This window comes from Bufo bufo, chromosome 6 (assembly GCF_905171765.1).
Source record: "Bufo bufo chromosome 6, aBufBuf1.1, whole genome shotgun sequence".
In the NCBI taxonomy this organism is placed as follows: Eukaryota; Metazoa; Chordata; class Amphibia; order Anura; family Bufonidae; genus Bufo; species Bufo bufo.
This window is the reverse complement of record NC_053394.1, coordinates 308,388,673-308,412,999: the sequence shown is the minus strand read 5'-3', so window position 1 is coordinate 308,412,999 and position 24,327 is coordinate 308,388,673. Positions and strand designations below refer to the sequence as shown.

The 24,327-nt window shown below is 45.2% G+C and overlaps 1 protein-coding gene across 4 annotated transcripts in view; it reads left to right on the top strand.

The window, feature by feature from the left end:
• Positions 1-24,327, top strand: part of LOC121004296 (epidermal growth factor receptor substrate 15-like) — a 137,897-nt gene that overhangs the window by 18,607 nt on the left and 94,963 nt on the right. For all 4 annotated transcript variants that reach the window (XM_040436461.1, XM_040436462.1, XM_040436464.1 and 1 more), the window contains exon 3: positions 9,205-9,283. The gene's annotated coding sequence lies outside the window, so the exon portion shown is untranslated. The remainder of the gene's footprint in view (positions 1-9,204; positions 9,284-24,327) is intronic.

Genomic DNA, 24,327 nt, shown 5'->3' with positions numbered 1-24,327 from the left:
TGAACAGAACATATAAACTTTTTTGAACTGAAGTTAATTTTTTTGCTTGCCTTTTTTTTTTTTTTTTTTTTTACCTTTTTATAGGACAAACCTCTCCTTCCCCATGGGACAATGTGCAAATCGCCCAAAGATGTGGCGAAGTACATTATTCACTTTATCCAAGGTGAAAGGAGAGGTTTGCAGCAGCTGTGAGTAAAAGGGCCCTAATAGCCCTGTGTGATGCAATCCCTATGCTAAGTGTACCTGTGTGTGGTACTTCTGGAAACACTCTCCAAAGCATAGGGCAGGGTGGTCAGGACAGTCAGGACAGAAATAGCGGGTGTCACGCCTTATTCCACTCCTGCTACAGACACGACATCTTTTTCAGGGTGACGGTTAGGTTGAGGTACCAGGAGCGACACTGGGGAAATGTCACTCGTGTAGACGGCTAACTACACTGGTGGATGGGGCCACGGAACCTTCTGGATACAGGAGGTTCTCGATGATCTCTTCCTGAAATTTGAGGAAGGATCGTGTTCTCCCAGCCTTACTGTAGAGAACAAAACTATTATACATCGCCAATTGAATCAAATATATAGACACCTTCTTATACCAGCGTCTGGTGCGTCGGGAAACTAAATACGGAGACAACATCTGGTCATTGAAGTCCACCCCTCCCATGAGCAAATTATAGTCGTGGACACAGAGGGCTTTTCAATGACACGGGTTGCTCGCTCAATTTGTATTGTCGTGTCTGCGTGAATGGAGGAGAGCATGTAAACGTCACGCTTGTCTCTCCATTTCACCACGAGCAGTTCTTCGTTACACAAGGCAGCCCTCTCCCCCCTTGCAAGCCGTTGGGGGAAGCCCATGCGACTAGTTCGCGCGGTGCCACAGCAGCCAATCTGTTCTAGGAACAAATGCCTGAAGAGGGCCACACTTGTGTAGAAATTGTCCACATAAAGATGGTACCCCTTGCCAAATAAGGGTGACACCAAGTCCCAGACTGTCTTCCCACTGCTCCCCAGGTAGTCAGGGCAACCGACCGGCTCCAGGGTCTGATCTTTTCCCTCATAGATCCGAAATTTGTGGGTATAGCCTGTGGCCCTTTCACAGAGCTTATACAATTTGGCCCCATACCGGGTGCGCTTGCTTGGGATGTATTGTTTGAAGCCAAGGCGCCCGGTAAAATGTATTAGGGACTCGTCTACGCAGATGTTTTGCTCTCGGGTATACAAATCTGCAAATTTCTGGTTGAAGTGGTCTATGAGGGGCCGAATTTTGTGGAGCCGGTCAAAAGCTGGGTGGCCTCTGGGACAGGAGGTGGTGTTGTCGCTAAAGTGCAGGAAACTCAGGATGGCCTCAAATCGTGCCCTGGACATAGCAGCAGAGAACATGGGCATGTGATGAATCCGGTTCGTGGACCAATATGACCGCAATTCATGCTTTTTGGTTAGACCCATGTTGAGGAGAAGGCCCAGAAAATTTTTAATTTCCGGAAACTTGGACTGGTTTCCACCGGAAAGGCTGGGCATAAAAGCTTCCCGGGTTGGCGGATATAAATTGAGTGGCATACCGATTTTGTTTCTGCCACGACTAAGTCCAAGAGCTCCGCAGTCAAGAACAGCTCAAAAAATCCCAGGGCCGAACCGATCTGAGCTGTCTCAACCCGAACTCCAGACTGGGCGGTGAAAGGGGGAACTAATGGTGCGGCTGAAGTTGGTGACTGCCAATCAGGATTTGCCAGCACCTCAGGGACTCTAGGGGCTCTACGGGCCTGTCTGTGCGATGGCTGCGACGGGGTAACTACTGCACGTGCCACCGTACCAGCTTCAACTGCCCTTCTGGTGCTCGCCACTTCACCATGTTGTACGGCAGTGCTGGTACTAGGTCCAGGGAGGGCTGCGCTGCTGGTGTATGCCTCACCGCGTGATCCTACAGCGCTAGCCCCACTCTGCTGCTCTTGAAGCGGATCCTGCGCAACCTGTGGTCTAGCGACACGGGTCAGACTGCCACTGCTTTCTACAGGTTCATATTCTGACCCGCTGGATTCGTCAGATGAGGGTTCCCATTCCTCATCTGACTGGGTCAGAATCCTGTAGGCCTCTTCAGAAGAATACCCCCTGTTTGACATTTGGACTACTAAATTTAGGGGTATTCCCTGAGACTACCCAAGAAAAAAAAGCAAGCCTGTCTTACAAATGGGAGGCTAGCGAAGTACCGGAGGCCGCTGCGGTTGATAAAAAATATCAAAACTGATTTTTTTTTTTTTTTTTTTTTTTATCGCCGCAGCGCTTGGAAAGTGATTGTGCAGTGATCAAAAAAAGATATATTTTTTGTCACTGCGGCGGGGCGGGTGTGGGTGAACGCACGTGTGGGCGACCGATCAGGCCTGATTGGGCAAACACTGTGTTTTGGGTGGAGGGCGAGCTAAAGTGACACTAATACAATTATAGATCTGACTGTGATCAGTTTTGATCACTTACAGATACTATAAATGTACAAATGCTGATTAGCGATACGCTAATCAGCGAATCAGTGACTGCGGTGCGGGGGCTGGGCGCTAACCGACGCTAAACTACCTAACCAAGGGGCCTAAACTATCCTAAAACCTAACAGTCAATACCAGTGGAAAAAAAGTGACAGTTTACACTGATCACTTTTTTCCTTTCACTAGGTGATTGACAGGGGCGATCAAGGGGTTAATTCGGGTGATGGGGGGTGATCTGGGGCTAAGTGTAGTGTTGGTGGGTACTCACAGTGATCTCTGTTCCTCTGCTGGAACCAACCGACGAAAAGGACCAGCAGAGGCGCAGACAAGCCATTTAACACATCATATTTACTAATATGATGTGTTATCTCGCTTTTCATTCGTTTTTTTGATAATTGCCAGCCTGCCAGCCACGATCATTGGCTGGCAGGCTGGTGACTTACTTGTCCTCTAACTTTTGCCGGCCCGCGATGCGCGTGCCGGCTTTGAGCGAAATCTCGCGTCTCGCGAGATGATGCATATATGCGTGACTGTGCGCAGAGCTGCCGCCTCCGGAACGCGATCCTGCGTGAGGCGGTTAAGAAGCTTTACCCCATGTCTTTGTCTTTCTAGGTTATCGAGTCCCAGTTGATTACTAAACCCGTTGGGTTAAGTCCCAATCTTTTCCCCAGCCGTCCTTAATCCTTAAGGTTCGCATCCCAGCGGCTGCCCGGCCCCATGGGCCCCTGGTGGTTGCTTCGGCCCCATGGCTTCAGAGGTCCGACCAATGGTTGTCTTTCCACCTGTGCAGCTATGCTTTTGGTTTTGAATGACTCACATCTTTACATGCTTGCCAGCTTACGTTATTTAGGTTTCATTTTAGTTAATGTCCGTTATTATCTCAATTTTTTTTGTCACGTTTCCCTTCGTCTTTTCAGGTCATGCAGTTGAACTCATGTTGGGGGTCACCTTCCACGTCGGTCAGGTCTCGTTCCTAACGATATTTCGCTTTCTATGTTGTTCAGGCCATGTAGTTTATCTTAGGTATCGCCTGCCACATCGGTCAGGCTCATGGTTTAATTTCACCTGCACCTTATTCAGGTCACTTTTTATAGTTATAATTCTTTAAAAAAAAACTCTGCCCCATGGCTTCGGGGGCCCGACGACTGTTTTCAATCCTGCTGGGCTGATTGCCTGGTTGGTTGTCCATCTGGGCTGATTTGGCCCGTATGTATCGAATACATACCTGCTTCCCTAATTTCCTAATAATCCCTGTTGATCGCTCACTTTGTTTTGACCGCAAACTGGTCCGGTTCGCCCTACAGCATCATTGTCATGTCTTACGCAGATATTTCGTCTTGCTTTAATTGTTCATGCTTTTGTTCAGGTCTTGCCAGAGGAAGAACAAGTAGGGCAATTCCCTCTAGCATTTCAGTCTCTGATCGTAGTCAAACATATCTTGTCAAGCAGGTCCCCACGCAAAGTCTTTGCCTTTTTACCATGACCAGGAATTCATTTTCGCCGGTAACTTCATTGCATTGCATTCCCTCACTCATGGGAGGGCATAGACAGAATCTTGTATATTATGGCTTCGTAGCTTCTTGCCGCACTAACCTCAGACTCTCTACAACCACGTTGAATCGGGTTTTGGACAAGGTCCAGCATTTCCTCAGGGTAGAAGATTCAGATAGTAGGTCGGTCTTCACGTCTCAAGCGTTAAAACAATTTTCAGGGGCACACAGTAGAACAACGCGCAGACCACGGCTAGCAGATAGCTGTTGTCTGGGGAACTATTCAAGGATTCTCTTCCTATCTACATGGTTCTTTTTGGCCCTCATTCCTGCATAGTCTAGGCCAGTGATGGCTAACCTTGGCACTCCAGCTGTGGTAAAACTACAACTCCCAAGATGCTGCTCTCAGAACTCTATAGAAATAAATGGAGCATGCTGGGAGTCGTAGTTTCACCAAAGCTGGAGTGCCAAGGTTAGCCATCACTGGTTTAGGCAGTTAGGTTTCGGTCCCACGATCTCCTGAGGCTAGGGCATTGCCAGTACTCGCACTAGAACCAAAACTTTACAAGGTTCAGTTGGTTTTTATGATCCATTTCACAACGTATTCCCGGTCCTCCATTCCGCTTTGGTGCAGTATCCGCAATATTGAGCATCATGTCTCTGGCCTTGTCATCCACAAGATGGGTTGTAGGTCTCCTTCTGGTCTTGCCTCATACACCCCGAATTTTCGCTCTAGATCCCTGACGCCTTGCAGTTGGCTTGGGGATTAGTTTGCACATGCCATTCGAGTTCGTCTTCTACCCTACTTGGCTTGGTTTTTGCCCACTTATAGGCCTACCCACGATCATGGCTTAGGGCACACAATAAGCCATTTAGTCAGGTTAGCTAAGACACGCCTAGCTGGGTTAGGTTGTTCCCGTTCTTTCTCTCCCTAGGGTTCTTCGGATATCTCTTGGCCGTAGCCATGACCACAAATATATATAATATATTATTATATACGAATGATGAACATAATCTTGCATTGTACAACTCATGACATAAACTGAAGGTGTAAGGAGTTGGACGCTCCCTTTTGTAGTTTCATTGTTAGGACATACAGAGTGGGGGGATAAGCTGCTGTAAGTTACACTGGGCAACACTTATCTCTAGGTAACCTGGTTGCATGCATGCATGCATACATACATACATACATACAACATTTAAGATAAATATGTTTTCATTAAGCCTCATTCACATGTTCGTGCTCAAATCTGTGAAAAGGTGGTCAGTGATGCCTCCGTGAAGGATCCGTGTCCGCTTTTTTCTGTCCGTTTGTCATCCATTTCTCAGACACTGCAGCTGAAAAATAATTTCCAAAGTCTCTATTACTAATGATCCGTGAAACACCGATGGCATGAGGGGTTTACACAGACCCATAGATTATATTGGGCGTGATGGATCCGGGAACACTGACAAGAGAGAATGCTTCCTTTGCTAAAAACACGGACCCACGGAATGTGGTAAAACGCGAATGTGTGAATACACATTAAAATGAATGGGTACGTGTGCTGTCCGTAGAGAACACGTACGTGAAGCACCTGTGAATGAGGCTGAAGCTGGATCAGGGGATGAAGATGAATCCAGCTTGTTGAACTGGCACCAGATCCTAATAGGATTATTATTCTATAGCACTTTTACATTTCAGAGCATTGTCCTGGGATTGATGTCACTCACATTATTCCTTGTCTCCATTGGGGATAACAATCTAAATTCACCAATGTTTTTGGAGTGTGGGAGGAAACCTATTCAAACACAGGGTAAACGTACAAACGCTATATGGATGTTGTCTTTTATCGGGTTCAAACCCTGGACCCTGACACTACAAGCCAAGATTGCTTACCAGTGAACAACCATGCTGCCTACTATCAAATACATAAGATTGTTATTGATTTTGTTAACTTAGCAGAACACCAAATTTTTTAACCCAGTTTCGTCATTCAATCTTGATCTGGCCTGAATCTGTTTTTTTGCATAGTTCATTTTAAACCTGCTTAGTTCTCTCTAGCCTGATGCTAGATGATGTTTGTGTGCAATGATACTCCTGCTTCTGGTTTTGATGTTCTTCCTGAGCTTTATCCCACAACCTCACCGCAGCCTGATTCATTGCCTTCAGTTCTTTGAGACGACTGAATCTATTTGCTCAAGGTCTGGATGAAACTGGATTCTCCTGCTATAGTAGGGTCATCATTTTCTGGTACATGCTTTTGAGATGATCCACATGTTCTCCTTTTAGGTGTTCTTCTGCAAGCTGACATTCTGGGGGTACACTGTTCTTTCTGGGTTGCTATGTAATCTTACTCAGCAGCATGCACAGTATAGTTTCTTATTTTCATGCGGAGGCAAGGTCTCCTGGTTCTTTTTGAGTTTGTGATTAGTGTTGAGCGAATCAAAGTATCCGAAGTGGACTTCGATCCGAATATTAGGAAAAATGTGATTCGCCGCAAAGCCTCTGTGCATTTCCTTTACTAGATGTACAGGACCTGTGATGCTGAAGATGTCATCACAAGTCCTTGCAGATGCTCCTATCTAACCAGGGATTTACACCATTCTTTGTGAAGTTCCTTTACTAGAAGTACAGAACCTGTGATGACATCATCCCAGGTCCTTTAGCTTTCTTCACTGATTATAGGGATAATATAATGGAGCTGGACAATTAGAGTTTAATTAGGGGGTGGGGACTTTGGTTCACTACAAGGCCCCTTTTCCTCATGGGCCCTATAGTAGCTGCGTGGTCTGCCTCTATTGGAGGTACGCCACTGCCTATGTCCAAAGTTTTTGTCGGGGAATCCCCCCAGTGGAAATTTCAGACAGGCACTATAAAAGGTTGATTTCACCCAGTCAGCATTTGGTCAGTGATTTGCATGAGTTATTGTGAGCCAAAACCAGATGTGGGTCAAAAAACACAGAACAGGTACAAATCTTTCTATTATACCTTATCTCTGTGTAGGCTTCACTACTGGTTTTAGCTCACAATCATCAATGGAATTCGAAGGGGCAGGGAAGGGGGCGTGGTTACTGTGACTTGAAGCAAGGAGGCCCCTGCCTCATTGACTTCAATCATGTGTGGCGAAGCGTGCCGGGCAGGGGATATAACAAAGTTTTCAGTACTTTTGCTGCATCGGCCTTCAGGAAGAAAGGCATCATCAGAAACACACTGCTGGCGGCTTGGGATGGTTTTGAGAGGTGACAGGTTCCCTTTAAGAGAGAGTCATCATTTTTTTCCTTTTACTTCTGGCCTGTGTCTTTTAAATCACCTTTTCACTGGGACAAATGTCCTGAGGGAGAACATCATGACACAATATTTCAACAGGGCCACTACCACTCCCATCCTCTGCACCATCTCCTCAGGGGCTCACTGCAATTGTACTTTTTGGTACAATCTCTACAGGAAATCAGTAATGATCAGGCTAGAAACTTGTAGAATCAAGACAAATAGAGACTTGGGTTACTGAAGTTTTATTGATATCAACTCCTGGCACATGTTTGTGTGCACATGTAAACTGAGTCCAAAAATTCTGGTTGGCAACCTTGCGCTGCCTCTTCATTCATCTGTGGGATTTCAAGAGATAATGAAGATGACGGGAGCAGAGTTGTACATGCTCAGCCTGCCGCAGTTTTCATTTTGAGGGGATGTGAGGACCATATTATTGTGATTGTTGGAGGCTGGTAAGAACCTTGCCAATGTTCTAGTTATCCCTAAGCCTGTGGATAGGGGATGACTTGAAATAACCCGGAATACCCATTTAACATATGGCTGGTGTGGAAAAAATGTTTTAAAAATAATATGCACTAACTGCTAAAATGTAGGAACCATATTGTAAGGGTAAGTCCACGTGGCCATAAAGCAGAGAATCCACTCTAAAATCTGCAAGTGTTACATGTGGCTTTTATGGTGGATTGTGCAGAGTTCAATAGGTAGCAGACTAGAAGGCCAATGTTAGGCATCTGGCTGCCATACCAACCACTCAGCACCCCTTAATCACGTAGCGGGGAGAGCCAAGGGACTGACTGAGGAACCGCTTAGATGTCATGTTTGATATAGACTAAAGGTTTAAATGATGAGAGGTTCCTCTGATCTCTGCCATTACAGCAGGGACACAGCTGAAAGCTGTCCCACATCTGACCATGCAGGCACCCTTGCTGTGCCTGTGTGATCGGCAGGATGAATATGCTGGTGCTAATGCAGCAACTGTCTGCTGCTTATAATGACTATACTTAACCTGTGCCCTCAAATAGTTAAAGGGCTTCTGTCACCCCACTAAACTCTTTATTTTTTTTTGGGGGGGGCACTTATAATCCCTATACTGCGATATATCTATACATTATGTTATTAATCATTTTCGTTCTGTAGATAAGGCTAAAAACGTACTTTTATAATATGCTAATTACCTGTCTAACAGCAAGTAGGGCGTCTACTTGCTGGTAGCAGCCGCAAAAAACCGCCCCCTCCTCCTGTTGATTGACAGGGCCAGCCGCAATCTCCTCCTCCGGCTGGTCCTGTCTGCATTTCAAAAATCACGCGCCTGTCTTGATTCGGCGCAGGTGCTCTGAGAGAAGCAGGCTCGCCTCCTCAGCACTCCCTCAGTGCGCCTGCGCCGATGACGTCTTCTCTTTCGGTGACGTCATCGCAGCAGGCGCACTGAGGGAGTGCTGAGGAGGCGAGCCTCCTTATCTCAGAGCGCCTGCGCCGAATCAACACAGGCGCGCGATTTTTGAAATGCTGACAGGCTGCTACAAGCAAGTAGACGCCCTACTTGCTGGTAGACAGGTAATTAGCATATTATAAAAGTAGTTTTTTTTACATATCTACTGAACGAAAATGATTAACATAATGTATAGATATATATCGCAGGATAGGGATTATAAGTACCCCCAAAAAAAAAGTTTAGTGGGGTGACAGAAGCCCTTTAAAGCTCTTCTTTGTAAAACTTGGATTAAACACTATTAGGTTGCTGACGCGTTCAGATTTTTTTAAGAGGTTTTTTTTAAGCCAAAACCAGGAGTAGATTGAAAAAAAGTGGAGAAGTTGTATGCCCTTAATACATTCTCATCTGTTATGATCCACACCCGATTTTGGCTTTAAAAACTGCATCAAAAAGCCTGAATGTGTGAGGACACCCTTAGACAGAAAATAATAAACATGCTAGTTTTAGTTTAGTGAGAAGTCCTTATGTAAGATTCTAATCTGGTTTGTTTACTTTGAAGGTTGGATGGAAAACGACTAGAGAATTTTGCAGCTGGATCTTGGCACGGACCAGCGTGGACGACACTGTTCTCTTCAAAGGTCAGCGTAGTCTATATACTTACTGTGTCTATAGCTGGCCTGTCAACTATGACAAAATTCTCAAGGGCATAAAAATAATGGTTTACTCTTTTGTGCACATTGGTAATCTGCACCAAGGTAATACCATGTCTGTGTTAGAAATCTTTACTTTTCCTAATTAACGGTTGCGTGCCCTCTTTTCACATTTCATAAAACTTTTCAAAGGCTGATTAAGTTTCAATATACCACCCAAAAACAGAATTCTCATCTGTTTTACATTATATATTAACCCCTTAGTGACAAGCCTGTTTTGGGCCTTACTGACCAAGCGTTTTCTTCCTTTTTTCATTTTTGCGTTCCAAGAGATATAACTTTTTTATTTTTCCGTCTATATAGCTTTAGAAGGGCTTGTTTTTTGGCGAGACAAGTTGTAGTTTTTAATGGAGCCATTTTGGGGTACACAACTTTCTGATTAACTTTTATTTATTCTTTCTGGGAGGGAGATGGGGAAAAACAGCAATACTGCCACTGCGTTTTTAATTTTACGGCGTTCATTTTTCGGTATAAATAACATCTTTATTCTCTGGGTCAGTATCACTTGTTAGGTATTTTCGGTGGCAGCTAAGAATAAATTAGCAATTCTGTCTTTTTTTTTTTTTCTTTTTTTTAACGGCGTTCACCGTAGGGAATAATTTATGTGATATTTATGTAGTCCGGGTCGTTGCGGACACGGCAATACCAAATATACGGGGGAATTTTGTTTTTATTTCTCAAAGCGTATTTTCAGTGGGAAAAAAAGTGTAAATTTTTTTTATGGGAATTTTTTAATTTAATAAATTTTTTTTTTTTGTTAGTTTTTTTTACCACTTAATAGTCCCACAAGGGAACTATAACAGACAGTATTTTGATTGCTTTTAAAATGCAATGCATTATCCCTATAATGCATTGCATTTTAATAGCAATGCTATTTTAACATTGACCAGCAGGCTCTAATTGGAAATTACTACAGCCAGGACCGGGGCCTACATCGGAAGCCAGGTAGGCTTTACACATCTCGGCACCCCGCAATCACATTTTTTCGGGGTGCTGATGGGAGACAGAGGGAGTCCGCTCCCTCTGTCACCGCTTGACATGCGGCGGGCGCCATTGCCCGCGGCATGTAAAGTGTTAAACAGCCCGGACCGGCACTCCTGCCGATCCGAGCTGTTAGAGCAGGGCCACAGCTCTCATGTGAGAGCCAGGTCCCTGCTCCCCGCTGCACCGGGGACCCATGCAGCGCTTAGACTGGGCCGCCGCAAAAAAAACGGCGGCCCAGCCCAAGGCCCCTTAGTGACCACCGTAAAAACACGTATTGGTGGTCACTAAGGGGTTAAGTGCATCTTGACAGCATAGTGGTCAGTGGTGGAGCCATAGGGCATACCTATGAAAGTGGCTGACCTGTTGCATGTGCACTTGGCAGGTCCCATTTTCATGTGTGTTGGCATTGTTTTAATATATGCAAATGAGCCTCTAGGAGCAAAAGGGACATCGCCATTACACCTAGCGGCCGTGCCCTCTGCGCTTTGATTTATAGGACCAGGCAGTGTAATAGCCCATTCACACTCACGTTTTGTGCGGATCTGTCATGGACGGATCCGTTCAGATAATACATCTGCATCCGTCCAGAACTGATCCGTTTGTATTATCTTTAACATAGCCAAGACGGATCCGTCTTGAACACCATTGAAAGTCAATAGAGGATGGATCCGTTTTCTATTGTCAGTGAAAACTGATCCGTCCCATTGACTTGCATTGTGTGCCAGGATGGATCCGTTTGGCTCAGTTTCATCAGACGGACTCCAAAACGCTGCAGGCAGCGTTTTGGTGTCCGTCTCGAAAGCGGAATGGAGACTGAACGGAGGCAAACTGATGTATTCTGAGCAGATCCTTTTCCATTCAGAATGCATTAGAATGCAAACTGATCCGTTTTGGACCGCTTGTGAGAGCCCTGAACGGATCTCACAAACAGAAAACCAAAACGCGAGTGTGAAAGTAGATTAAACCTCATGCAGTCTGGACCGGACTTCTAAAGTCTCGCACTGCCAGCGAGCCTTCTTCCTGCACCAGATACTGAAGCTCACGGTGCATTGCAAGACATTAGGGGAAGTTACAAAGTAACAACAATACACTGCAATTCCAAAAATGTATTATTCTTTTTTGTTCATCCCATCTCCCCAAAACAAAAACAAAAAAATGTACCCCAAAATGGTACAGATGAAATCAACTTATCCTACGAAAATGGGAAAAATTAATTATTTATTCACACTTGTTTGTAATGTATATACTTGTGTTCTGTACCTAAGTGAATTGACACGCAGAACAGAGTTAAAATGTTATTACTACACAGTGAACATCATAAATACAAAATCCTAAAACCAATGGTGGAATTTTTTTTTTTTTTCAGTTGCCCCCAAAAATTATTTAAACATTATGGGGTACATCAGGTGAATTTATTTATTTATTTATTATTATTATTATTAGCTGAAAAAAATAAATAAATAAATTGCACAGCCTTAAAGGGGTTGTCCGGGTTCAGAGCTGAACCCGGACATACCTCCATTTTCACCCAGGCAGCCCCCCTGACTTGAGCTTTAGAGCAGTTCATGCTCCGATGCTCTCCTTTGCCCTGCACTAAATCGCGCAGGGCAAAGGCATACTTTGGAGATCCGGTGACGTACTGGGCTCTCCATGGGGCTGACAGGAAGCCCGGTGACATCACCGACACTGATGGGTGGGCTTTAGCGCTGCCCTAGCCAGTAAAACGTCACTGAACGCAGTGTGTGATTGTAAACAAGAGCCCTTGCCCTGCGCAATTTAGCGCAGGGCAAAGGAGAGCATTGGAGCATGAACTGCTCCAATGCTTAAGTCAGGGGGGCTGCCAGGGTGAAATTATGGGTATGTCCGGGTTCAGACCCCTTTTATGTACCAAGTTGAGCTGCATCCTTAAAGGCTCCAGGAAAAAAGTTTAAATGTATCCTTTGGCCAAAGTCAGCTGTACATGTAAAGTTTCATTCACCTGATTGGTGCCATTACAGACATCCCCTGCTGTTCTCTACTAGGCCACAACTGAAACCTGTAATGCCATAACAGAGCAGTGCTGTCCTGAGCTGGCTCAGAGTCAGTATAAGGAATATATACAAGGTCCCCTGCAGGATACTAATAAGACGCCAGTAATAATAGGGCTTTGATAGAGTTAGGATATAAAATGACATCGGGGTTATGTCTCCCATACAGTGTTCATTTTAGGACATGGTCAGATATCATAGTCAAGTATCAGAATAATGCCAGTGTGACATCTGAGACAAATTCAAGTGATGTGTGACCCTGATGTTTGACTCTACTGACTGTCATCGTTGCAATGACTTTTAGGTTCATTGTAGTTATAATTCAGTATACTGAATCGCATAGATGAAGAAAATGTTTGTTTGCTGTCTAGACCTATAGCTCAGTGGTTTAGACAGTTGCCTCACATGCGGTGTTCTTGGGTTCAAAACCCCTATTGGTTTAAAAAAAAAAATATATATATTTGAGTCCTAGAAAAGAGACAAATTCAAATGATGTGTGACCCTGATGTCTGACTCTACTGACTAGTCAGCGTCACAATGACTTAGGTTTACTGTGTATTTGTCTTCTGAATCACATAGCTAGAGAAAATCACTACCTAGCAATAGGTCGACCTGTAGCTTACTGGTTGGTTGTCTGACTCTCACGCAGTGTCCATGGGTTTAAAACCCACTAATGAACAAGAAAAAAAAAAGAGCTTTGATTTTATTTTTTTTACATAAAACATGACAGAGTACTGTAAGTAGTCCTTTTTTAATTTAATAAAGAGTGCATGGGCAGCACCATAGGAAGGGGGGCACTAATTTACTGTATCCATCTATTTTCAGGTGACTGAAGGCTATTTTGTTTTCTGTTGTCTTGAGTCACTGTACAATATAATAAAGTATTCTTATTTCTTAGGAAGGAGTCTAATTATCAGATCTGTAAATCACTTTATTGAAATTATTTGTCGGTATCCACCCAAACATAAGCTGCAAAGATATGACCACTAGGGGTCTCGCTAGTCCACTGTGGTTAGGCATGGTCCATCTCTCCCAGCAAATACAAGCAGGAGGAAGTGTGGGAGTGTTCTGGAGTAGCTGATGGTGTAGGAGACTTGCCAGATTCACTGCCTCTTCACAGATCTGCAAACCAACTTATCTTACTGTAAGTGTGCTCTCCCTCCGCTATCTTACATGGCCTATACATTGATTCACCTCTCGTGTGTATGCAGTTCCATATTAGCAAGAATCACAATTTTTCTGGTAGTTTTGAAAACTGTCAAGTCATGCTGTTTTTACTGTATAGCTTCCTCTAATTTGTAGTGCAGTTGCAATAATAGGCATTTTAGGCATCATATAAGGCTACTTTTACACTAGCGTTTTGGTTTCCGTTTGTGAGATCCGATCAGGGCTCTCGCAAGCGGTCCAAAACGGATCAGTTTTTCCCTAATGCATTCTGAATGGAAAAGGATCCGCTCAGAATGCATCAGTTTGCCTCCGTTCCGTCTCCATTCCGCATTGGAGGCAGCGTTTTGGTGTCCGTCTGACGAAACTGAGCCAAATGGATCCGTTCTGGCACAATAGAAAACTGATCTGTCCTCCATTGACTTTCAATGCTGTTCAAGACTGATCCGTCTTGGCTATGTTAACGATAATACAAACGGATCCGTTCTGAACGGATGCAGGCAGTTGTATTATCTGAACGGATCCGTCTGTACAGATCCATGACGGATCCGCACCAAACGCGAGTGTGAAAGTAGCCTAAGCCACTTTTTTACCAGTTAGGAGATACAGGATGCCTATCTACTGTCCCTCTTTTCGACCAAAGTCTCTCTATCACTTTTTGCAATGTAAAAACGTTGTCAGAGTTCAGCTTTGAGCCCCTGTATTCACTCATATGGCCTGTATAAGTGAAGCATCAGAGCTCCCCCTTGCCCTGCACTGCATAGTGCAGGACAAGGGCTTTTTCTTTACTACCGGTGGCGTACTAGCAGTGAGCCCAGTGATGTCACAAATAAGCAATCTACAGCGCTGCCCTAGACTGTTTTACAGCCTATGGCAGTACTATAGACTGCCCAATGTGCCAGTAATGTCACCGGGCTCACTGCTAGGCGGAAGTCTCTACCTAGCATACTCATGTGAAGCCCTTTAAGACCTGTGTGTAAAATGGCAGTAAATATCCCTTACGGTTTTTTGATTTTTGTTGTAGTTGAGAAGCAGCAATGATGTGATGTGTAGCAACACCCTAAGGGTAAATGCACACTATCGGGTTTGCGCGAGGATTTTCTGTGCCGATTTGCATGCGGAAAATCTGCACTGTAGGTCATGTACATTGTATTCTATGATGATTTGAAATTCTTATGCAGACAATGAGGATTTTTTCCATGCAGACGTTGACCTGTGGTGCGGATTTTAAAATCCGCAGCATGTGAATTTATTTTATATTTCCTGACTGGATTTTCTCCACTCACTTCAACGGGGAGAGTAAAATCCACACGTAAATCCGCACCAATTGATGCGGATTGACTGCATGGATTTCCCTGCGAACATCTGCGGATTTCAGTGCGGATTGTCCACACATAAATCCAGAATGTGTGTGTGTATCGACCCGGAGTGCTATTACTACTTCTTTTGACACCATGCTACCATTTCCATGTGCTAATACATAATATCGAATGTATTTCATGTCATCGCCTAATAACGTGCATATTTATTCCTGAAATTGTTGTGTTCAAGTGTAGTAACCTGGTCCACCAGCAGGTGGCAGCAACGTTGGCAGTATTGGCTTCCCTGGAGAGGAACTGTTTAGTTTCTTCCAGCCATCTGTAGCTAGAGGGAGGAGGTTAGTTAGTTAGTAAGTCAGTCTATCTTAGCCCCTGTAAGGGGAAGCAGCAGGCTGTCGTCCCTCCTGGACGAGCCTGCAGAAGTTCTAGTCTACCCTCCTTAGGGAGAGCTTGTGTGCTGGCTAGCAGGGCGCTGCCTGCTCTGCTAGGCCCAGATGCCCTGCCTCTGAAGTCTACATGGTTGCTTGTCCCCTCCTGGGCTTGCATTGCGTCCTTCCAAGCTGAGCCGAAGCTTGGGGTACTCGAAAGCCAGGAAAAGAAGTTCCTAGGATTATAAGACAGACTACAAACTACAGCTAACTTAAGTTCCAGCAGAAGAGGAAGAGTTTCCTATTTATTCTGCTACCGCATAGCAGAGCTGAGATAGCTGCAGAGAAGCATTTGCCTGCCAAAGTTAACCCAATACCTGCTAATGACATAGATACTCTTTTTGGAAGCTGTTTGGAATACCAATTTATGCCAAGTAAAAGCAACTTTTCAGTTACTCAAGTCTGGACTCCATTTTTTCCATTCGTCTATCATCCAAGTTCACCTACCCCTTTTGCACTGCTTTGGACCACATCACATCTGGGATCCACGGATATCCAGGTAGGAACACCGTGACACGTGTACGTGACATCTGCAGAGACTGTAGGCCACCCTGAACCACTCGGGCAATCCTACCTCTGGGTACCAACATTACAATCTATAAAGGGAGCCTTGTGCTTCCGCTTTTTAACCGCAGCTAGCGTCACGTTTACTTGCTCTATAAGAGGCACATATTTTGTAGAAACCTCCCAAGGGGCAAGGGACACCCCAGGCGTGGCCCTTTAGTGGGACGAATTTACCCTTAAGCTGGGTTTACACATAGTATTTAAAGAGCTTTTGGAGTTTTTTTTTTTTTTTACAGCTGATCTATTCTCTAGATATATCATATGTTTTAGAAGGCAGCGGTGCTCCAGGCCCATTGACGTCACAACTAGTATCGCTGGCCTGGGCGCGGCTAAGCTCCATTCCAGTGAACGTGGCGTAGCCGCGCCGAGGCCAGTGATACTAGTTATGGGCCTGCGGTAAACGGTGAGAAGGCTGCTAGCCTGTGTGTGTTTGAGCTCGTGATGCACTGAGCTTCACATCACTATGCTAGTCAGAGACTTCCTTCCTCCAAAACAGCCTAGCGCAATGCTATAGACTACACATTTGTGCTAGTGATGTCACCAGGTTCACTGCTAGGTGGAAGTCTCTGCCTAGCATAGTGATGTGAAGCCAGGTACGTCACCGGCTCAAAACAAACACAGGCTTGCAAATGCTCTGATGCTCCTCTAAGATAATAAATAAATATATATATATATATATATATATATATATACCACTGAGGAAGGGGTCATTGTCTCAAATCCCCGAAACGCGTCTGGTGCTAATCCCCCCACTAAGGAAAGCAAGGATACTGCGACATTCAGGAGGTCTGGACTTTATGATAAAGAATTGCCAAAGAAAGCACTACTATATGGAAGAGACAAAACCATGTGCAGCAAACAATTCAACTGGCGGGAAAATTCGAATTTGAACATACAGCCCTTGAGACCGGAATTCTAAAGAAAAAAAACACACCGAGTCGAGGGCTTATTCGTCCAGTGAAAACACCTTCTGGTAAGACAACGCATATCCGATATAAGCGATCGCTTCTTAATCAAATACAGCGGGACGCCGCTGTGCTAGCAAGCAGCTGTAACATTGTCTGTTTAAACTATTGAAAGCTACAATTACTTGGAGCTCTGGCCACTACCAAGACTGTCCGCAAATCGAATATAATATTAGGTAGTCAGCGACTTTTTACATGATGAAAATCACGCATTGACTATTCATTTGCTTATGTGTATAAGAGACTGGTCACAAGCTTATTATCACCAAGATATAAACGACTATTCATTTATCCACTCATACAGCATATGTGGAAAACGTATCCATTCACCATCAGTGGAAAATAATATTCTTAAGATTATTTTTCCGAATTTTTTTGATTCTTATATATTCGAATTTATTGTCTTATATTTATTGGGATCTATATATTCTTTTATCTTATATTTTATTATTTTAGGTTTTATCCATTGCTGAACTTGTACTACTGACATTTATCCTCCGCTATTTAAAATATTATTGAATTTTATTGCATATTGTCAATTTATTGTATTTCACGTATATTAAAGATCCCTTTACTTTTAGAGAGTGCCCCACTTCTATTTCTTTATTACACTTACCATTATCAGACTGGGTGTTGTCTGTTAGTGGGAGCACCTCTGTTGGATCTCCACCTCATTCGAGTGCGACATTACTCTGTATATATATGTGTGTGTGTAAATATAATATAATATAATATTTCTCTATCTGGGTTCAGCTCTGAACCTGGAGAACCCATTTAACACACAGGGGGAAACCATAATACAGAACAAGTGCCATACAACATCATTCCACAGAAGGCAAGACATTTTTATTGCATTTAATAATGCATTGTAAACTATTATCTTAACAAATGACAAAAAAATTAATGTTGCTAAAAATCATACCCAAAATCCATCAAACTAAATAGATTTTTAAATTTTATTTTTGCCTGATGCAATAAACACCACCATTGTTTTATGAATGTACAAATGACATGCAGTTTGTTAAATCACAATTAGAAGAAACCAAACGTTTCCGATAACTGCATGATCATCAGCGGAGATGAAAGCAGTATTTACATTCATGAATCATTTCTTTTATATGGGGATGTCATGGTGCGGTTCACTGTGACAGTTGTGGCCGTGTAGGCTGGCTGCCTTCTCTCTCGCGTACTGGCTGCAGGCTGATTCCTGTGTATGCTGGTTGCTTGGGGCTGTGGTCCTCTGTTTGTGCACTGTTACCTGTGTTTGTGTCATTGATGTTTCCTTGCTTTCATGTCTGTCTGCTCTGTTTTACCATGTCTTGCCTGTATCCTTGTTCTTGTCAGCCTGGTAGTGCTTAACTGCTTCTGATCCTGTCCTGTTTGTTTTACCTTCAGTAAGAGGGTGTAGCATGTTCTTTGCCTGCCTTGTCTTGTAGCCTGGTCATGTTGGTTCTCCAGAGGGAGGACATTTGTGTCCATGTGTGCAGCTCTAACTAGGACTGCTATGTAACAGCGTCTTCTTCTTGGGGTCTAGATATGTCAGTTCTATGTCTTGTTGTGCAGCTCTGTCTGTTCGCCCATGGACTAACTATGCATAGAGAACAGGCATCTGCTTGTCTGGTTCTGGATCTTGTCTAGTTCCCATTCTGTCTTTTCTGAACTCTCCGGTGTTCTGGTTGGGTTCCTGTTCTTGTGCCTGGGTTCCAGTCTAGTCTTGTGTTTGTCTGGACCACTGGAGTGTGCACCAGCATCTGTCTGTGCAGGTGTGTGGCCAAGTGCACCGGGACCATCCTGGACGTGTGACCTGGTGAGCCCTCAGCTAAGTTCATCCCCACCACCAGGGGCTCTGTGAATAACAGGGCTCACTTAGTGTCCACCCTCTGGGTTTCGCCCCAAGCCAAACCGGTGCATTTGGTCCAGTGGTGCTTTTGCAACAGTACCCTTGCCTGCTTGTCCAGTGGTTACTGTCATGTTCGTTTATTACATGTGTAATAAAGTATTCAGTGGGTTTCCTGGTCTGTTTATATGTCTCGTCATGTTTGTGAGACGCTCTTGGGGTCTACCTGTCCTTTTGGAACGTGGAAATTCATTATTCCTGCACAGCCGAGCGTTGTTTAAACAGGACGATCTTTTGCACAGGAACCGTGATTTTTGGTGTTGGACAGAATGACAGTCACCTGATGAACGAGCGTTTGCTCATTCACCAGGTGATTGCCAGCCCCTTTTTACAGAGGCCAATTATCTGCAACAAGCGTTTATATAAACATTTGTCTTCAATAATCTGATATACAGTATATATATATATTTTTGGCAATGTGAACATTGAGGTGTGCAGTAAAGTCACAGGGAAGCAGGATAAAAGGGGTGTTGTGTGCACCGGGAGCGTGTCACCAAGAGGCCCAGTCTTGGTGGAGTAAAAGCCCTAGTTCAGGTGTCCACTAAAGTAGTTGGGGGACACCATATAGATAGTGTAGCTGGTTCAGCTATTTCAGGGTGGGCTTTTACTGGGAACAGGCAGTGTGTTGGGTGGGTGCCTGTTCTCCATGCTCCAGTCCGGGACTTAGGGCATGCTCATGTCCAGGGATCCTATTTAATCCTGCTACTGGATCTTGGGTGCGGCTCACTCTGGAGTGTTTGGTGAAGCAGAGTCCTGGTGAGGCTCTGTGTGAGTGGTCTCAGCCGTCTGGACTGAGGGGCCACGAGGCTAGGCGCTAGCCTGAACTTTGGGGGAGTGTGTTGCCTATGGACAGAGGCCTGGAGGCTCTGTGTGGTCCAAGCCAGGAGACCACTATTCCCCAAGAGACACTGGACTGGAGACAGTGGGCGTACTGTGCTCTGTACAGCCAGGAGGCTGTGGGACATTGGCTGAGAAAGCCGCATGTGTTCACAGGGTGTGAACAGGGACTTAGGTGAGTCAGGAATATTATGTTTAGTTAGAGCTTGGACGGGCGAGTGTTTATTATTTTTGTCATTTTGCTTGTGCTGGTGTATCACAATAAATGCACTGTTTGGACCTGAAACCTGGTGTCCTGAAGCCGTATCGGTGTGAATGATCCCCTAAAAGAAAGCTACCCCTCACAATTGGTGGAGGATGCGGGCAAGTCGTCCATGAGAAAAGGGCAACAGCCGGTTGCTAGGGGCAACGACGAGAAAGAGCAGGTGCTGCTGAATCCTGCTGTGCTGGAGTTAAAGGGCCGGAAGCCTGTTTGTTCGGTGGAGCAGGTGCTGCTCATGCTATTGTGGACTATTTTTGCTGTGGTGCAGAGATTTAACCTCTTTAGAACACATGACATACCGGTACGGCATGTTGTCCCGGTACTTAAGGACACATGACGTACCGGTACATCATGTGTATTTACGATCACCGCCGGCGGGCGGTGATCGGAACAAGGTGCCTGCTCAAATTGTTGAGCAGGCACCTTGGCTAAATGCGCGGAGGGGTCCTGTGACCCCCCCAGTGTCTGCGATCGCCGCAAACCTCAGGTCCATTCAGACCTGCAGTTTGCAGCTTTTCAATGGTGCGGCGGGCGCAGGTGCCATCGGGTCCCCGTGGGGCTGTAGTGGGGGCTCGATGGCATGGAAGGCTGACTTCCGGTGACGAGCCTGTGAGATCCAGCCCCCTGGATCTCACAGGCCAGAAGCTGTATGAGTAATACACACAATATTACTCATACAGCCAATGCATTCCAATACAGAAGTATTGGAATGCATTGTAAAGGATTAGACCCCCAAAAGTTGAAGTCCTAAAGTGGGACAAAACATAAAGTGAAAAAAAAGTTGAAAAAATTGTTTTCCCCCAAAAAATTAAGTTTCAAGTAAAAATAAACAAATGTCATTTTCCCCAAATAAAGTAAAAAAAAAAATTGGTAAAAGATAGGGGAGGGGGGAAAGTTAAAAACTGTGCTAAATAAACCATTTTTTGGTCACCTTACATCATGAAAAGTAAAACCGCAAGCGATCAAAAAGGCGTATGCACCCCAAAATAGTGCCAATCAAACATCATCTCATCCCGCAAAAAATGAGACCCTAGCTAAGATAATCGCCCAAAAACTGAAAAAACTATGGCTCTCAGAATATGGAGACACTAAAACATGATTTATTTTTTTTGTTTCAAAAATAAATTCATTGTGTAAAGCTTGCATAAATAAAAAAAAGTATACATATTAGGTATCGCAGGAACCTGCAGGGGAGAAGGTTTCTGGGTCGCCCAAAGAGCCTGTGATCAAAGCTAGATTTGGGGTGGGGAAAGTCAGAGATCCCATGCTAGCCCGAGTAAGAGGTAGCATGATGGCCTCCCTAGAGACTGATAGTGTTACATGTTCGGGACAATTATGTGGATAATACGGACTATCAGGTGGTTCTCACTGAGGGAGAGTCTCCGGTGAGAACTGGGACTTGTGAACCTGATGTTACAAATACGCTCATACATGAGGGAATGGTGGGCCGTAATTTCCCCTTAATGCTTGGAGGTTTTAAGTAATGGAGACACTTCTGCAGAGTGAAAAAACTCCTGCAGAACCTATACCTGTCCCTTTTAAATGACAATGTGAAGGAGCTGCACATTGAGAACAAGGGTGCAGATAAGGTGCAAAGTGATGGTACCATGTTTTCCGAAATGCATAATGGAAATGTGATGTCATGTGAAATATGTGATAATATTGACATGCCTTTTCCTTTGCAGGCTGTGATTGGGGAAGAAGCTCCCCCTGTTGGTAAACATGTGTCTGATGTAAATGTGTTGATAAATGTTGAAGAAACACCGCTAGGAGACCAAATTGTAGACAATGTGGCGGGGCTAGAGTTTGTGCCACATGTACCAGAAGTGGGCATGCAGTCTCCACGGGGCTCTATGGTTACTGAGGAAATGTCCAAGGTGGAGATTAGCTCATGTGTACCCCTAGAGGTCAGTGTTAATAATGACACGAGTAACATAGGTGATATATGTGCTGTGACCATTAGCAACTCCAAGAGGGAAGCTACCAGGTCAAAGTATTGCGAAATTCAGGCGGTCACTAGTAGCGACCAGATGACAGCTCTCGTCACATCAGGTATAACTGACTGGGGAGATGGCAGCCTAGTGTCTGAGACCCATACCCAGGCAGGGGTAGATGACCTGACAGGTCAGTACAGCTACCAACTTGAAGATGTTTTCCCTTGCTTCGCACCGTCCCTAGATACACTAGAGAAGGGACTAGAGGTTCTCGCAGAGCAACTTCAGAAAGCTCCGGAGGAGTCACAGGAAGAGACTCAGAAAGAGATGAATGAACTGAAGGATCTAGAGTCACAAATAGAAGTAGAAATTCTCCAACTTCAAGAGGAACTTGCAGCTTCTGAGCAATCCAGACGTCATGCAGAGCAGGAAAGGGATGAGCTGGTTAATGAGGTCTTAAACAGCGCCTCAGAAAAATCTGCTCTCTTGGAGGAGAAAAGACATTTGGAAGCCAGGATGGCTCAACTTGATCAAGAGTTGCGTGATCGGATGGTGGACCTGGACCACCAGAGACAAACTGTGTCTGGATTGGAGAAGAAACAGAAGAAGTTTGACCAGCTCCTGGTTGAAGAGAGGTGCATATCGGCTCGATATGCCGAGGAACGTGACCGAGCGGAGGCTGATGCTCGGGAGAAGGATACTAGGGCCCTCTCCTTGGCTAGAGCCCTTGAAGAAGCGCTTGAGGAGCAAGATAAATTTAAGAGGCAGAACAGGCAACTCAGAGCAGAGATGGAAAATCTCATGAGCTTAAAAGATGACGTCGGGAATAACGTCTATGAGGTGGCAATCTAAGTGTGCTCTCGAGTAGCAGGTGGAAGGTGAGAAACCTGAAGAGGAGAGTCCTCTGAAAAATGTCAAGAAGTCTAAGCCAGAGCCTGTTAAGAATGGGACTGAAGATGGTGGTGCCGTGGTGCCGACCGAGGCAGAGAAGAAGATGGAAGATGTATCTGCTGAACCAGTTGATGGGGATGATGTGGATGCAAAAGAAAAGAGACTCATGTCAGTGTGTGGCCAGGACCTGGTCATGAAAGACCTTTCCTCTGCTGTCAATGCCCTCCAGAAAGCCAGCAGTCTGCTGGGGAAGAAATACAGGGAGACAGACTACCAGTATGAGGATCCTGTCTACTGCGATGGACTGGCTCTCCTGAATGCTGCCCAAAGGGAGAGCAATATCCTGGGTGAGCCTATGGAGAAAATACCAGAAGACGACAAGTCTAGTGAAGACCCAGGTGTCCCCAGTACCTCCAACGGTGATGAGAAAGAGGAGGAGGGGTTCAGATTGGAAGTATATGATGCCGTGTCTGAGAAGGGTGAGAAAGCTAACAGAGTGAAGGAAGACTCCAAAGGAGACTTAAAGGCTGAAGAAGCTAAGGCCGATGAGTTGGAGTGGGAGAAATACTCAGATGTTCCAGAGACCAAGGATAAGGCTGAAGAGGGTCTGCTGAAGTGGGGAGAGCCACTGAAGAAGTAGACTCTGAAACTGAAGCCAAACCTGAGGTAACCCCTGTGGGGAACCTCAAGAAAAAAAAGTACTATCTGTTGATAGAATAAAGAAACAAAGTGAGTGTGAACACCAGGTGACATTAGAGCGCTGAAAGGTGGTTTAAAACTGACCAGCCAGATCTCCAACAAAAGGAGGAGGCGGGAACTTCCGGTGAAAAACGCGGCTTTAAAGGTTTGGGGCCTAAGAAGAAATCTGGAAAAGAAGCAAGCCAGAAAGCTAAACTCTCCAGTGCAGAGGAGTCGGAGGAGGCCCTTAGACACTGTAGTCTAGGTATGAAGGCAGTGTTTATGACAAACCAAGCTGGCCTGGGCCTGACAAAATAAAGGGAAGACTGCGACGCTGGCCATCTCTTCCAGGGGGAACGTTGAGCCGGAAGATGGCAGTATAATGCAGATGCCCTATCGCGAGCATCCGGTTGGTACATGTGTTCACCCCCACAGGTTTGAACAGAGGGGGGGGGGGGGATATGTGGCAATGTGAACATTGAGGTGTGCAGTAAAGTCACAGGGAAGCAGGATAATAGGGGTGTTGTGTGCACCGGGAGCGTGTCACCAAGAGGCCCAGCCTTGGTGGAGTAAAAGCCCTAGTTCAGGTGTCCACTAAAGTAGTTGGGGGACACCATATAGATAGTGTAGCTGGTTCAGCTATTTCAGGGCGGGCTTTTACTGGGAACAGGCAATGTGTTGGGTGGGTGCCTGTTCCCCATGCTCTAGTCCGGGACTTGGGGTATGCTCATGTGCAGGGATCCTATTTAATCCTGCTACTGGATCTTGGGTGCGGCTCACTCTGGAGTGTTTGGTGAAGCAGTATCCTGGTGAGGCTCTGTGTGAGTGGACTCAGCCGTGTGGGCTGAGGGGCCACGAGGCTAGGCGCTAGCCTGAACTTTGGGGGAGTGTGTTGCCTGTGGACAGAGGCCTGGAGGCTCTGTGTGGTCCAAGCCAGGAAGGCTGAGAGACCACTATTCCCCAAGAGACACTGGACTGGAGACAGTGGGTGTTCTGTGCTCTGTACAGCCAGGAGGCTGTGG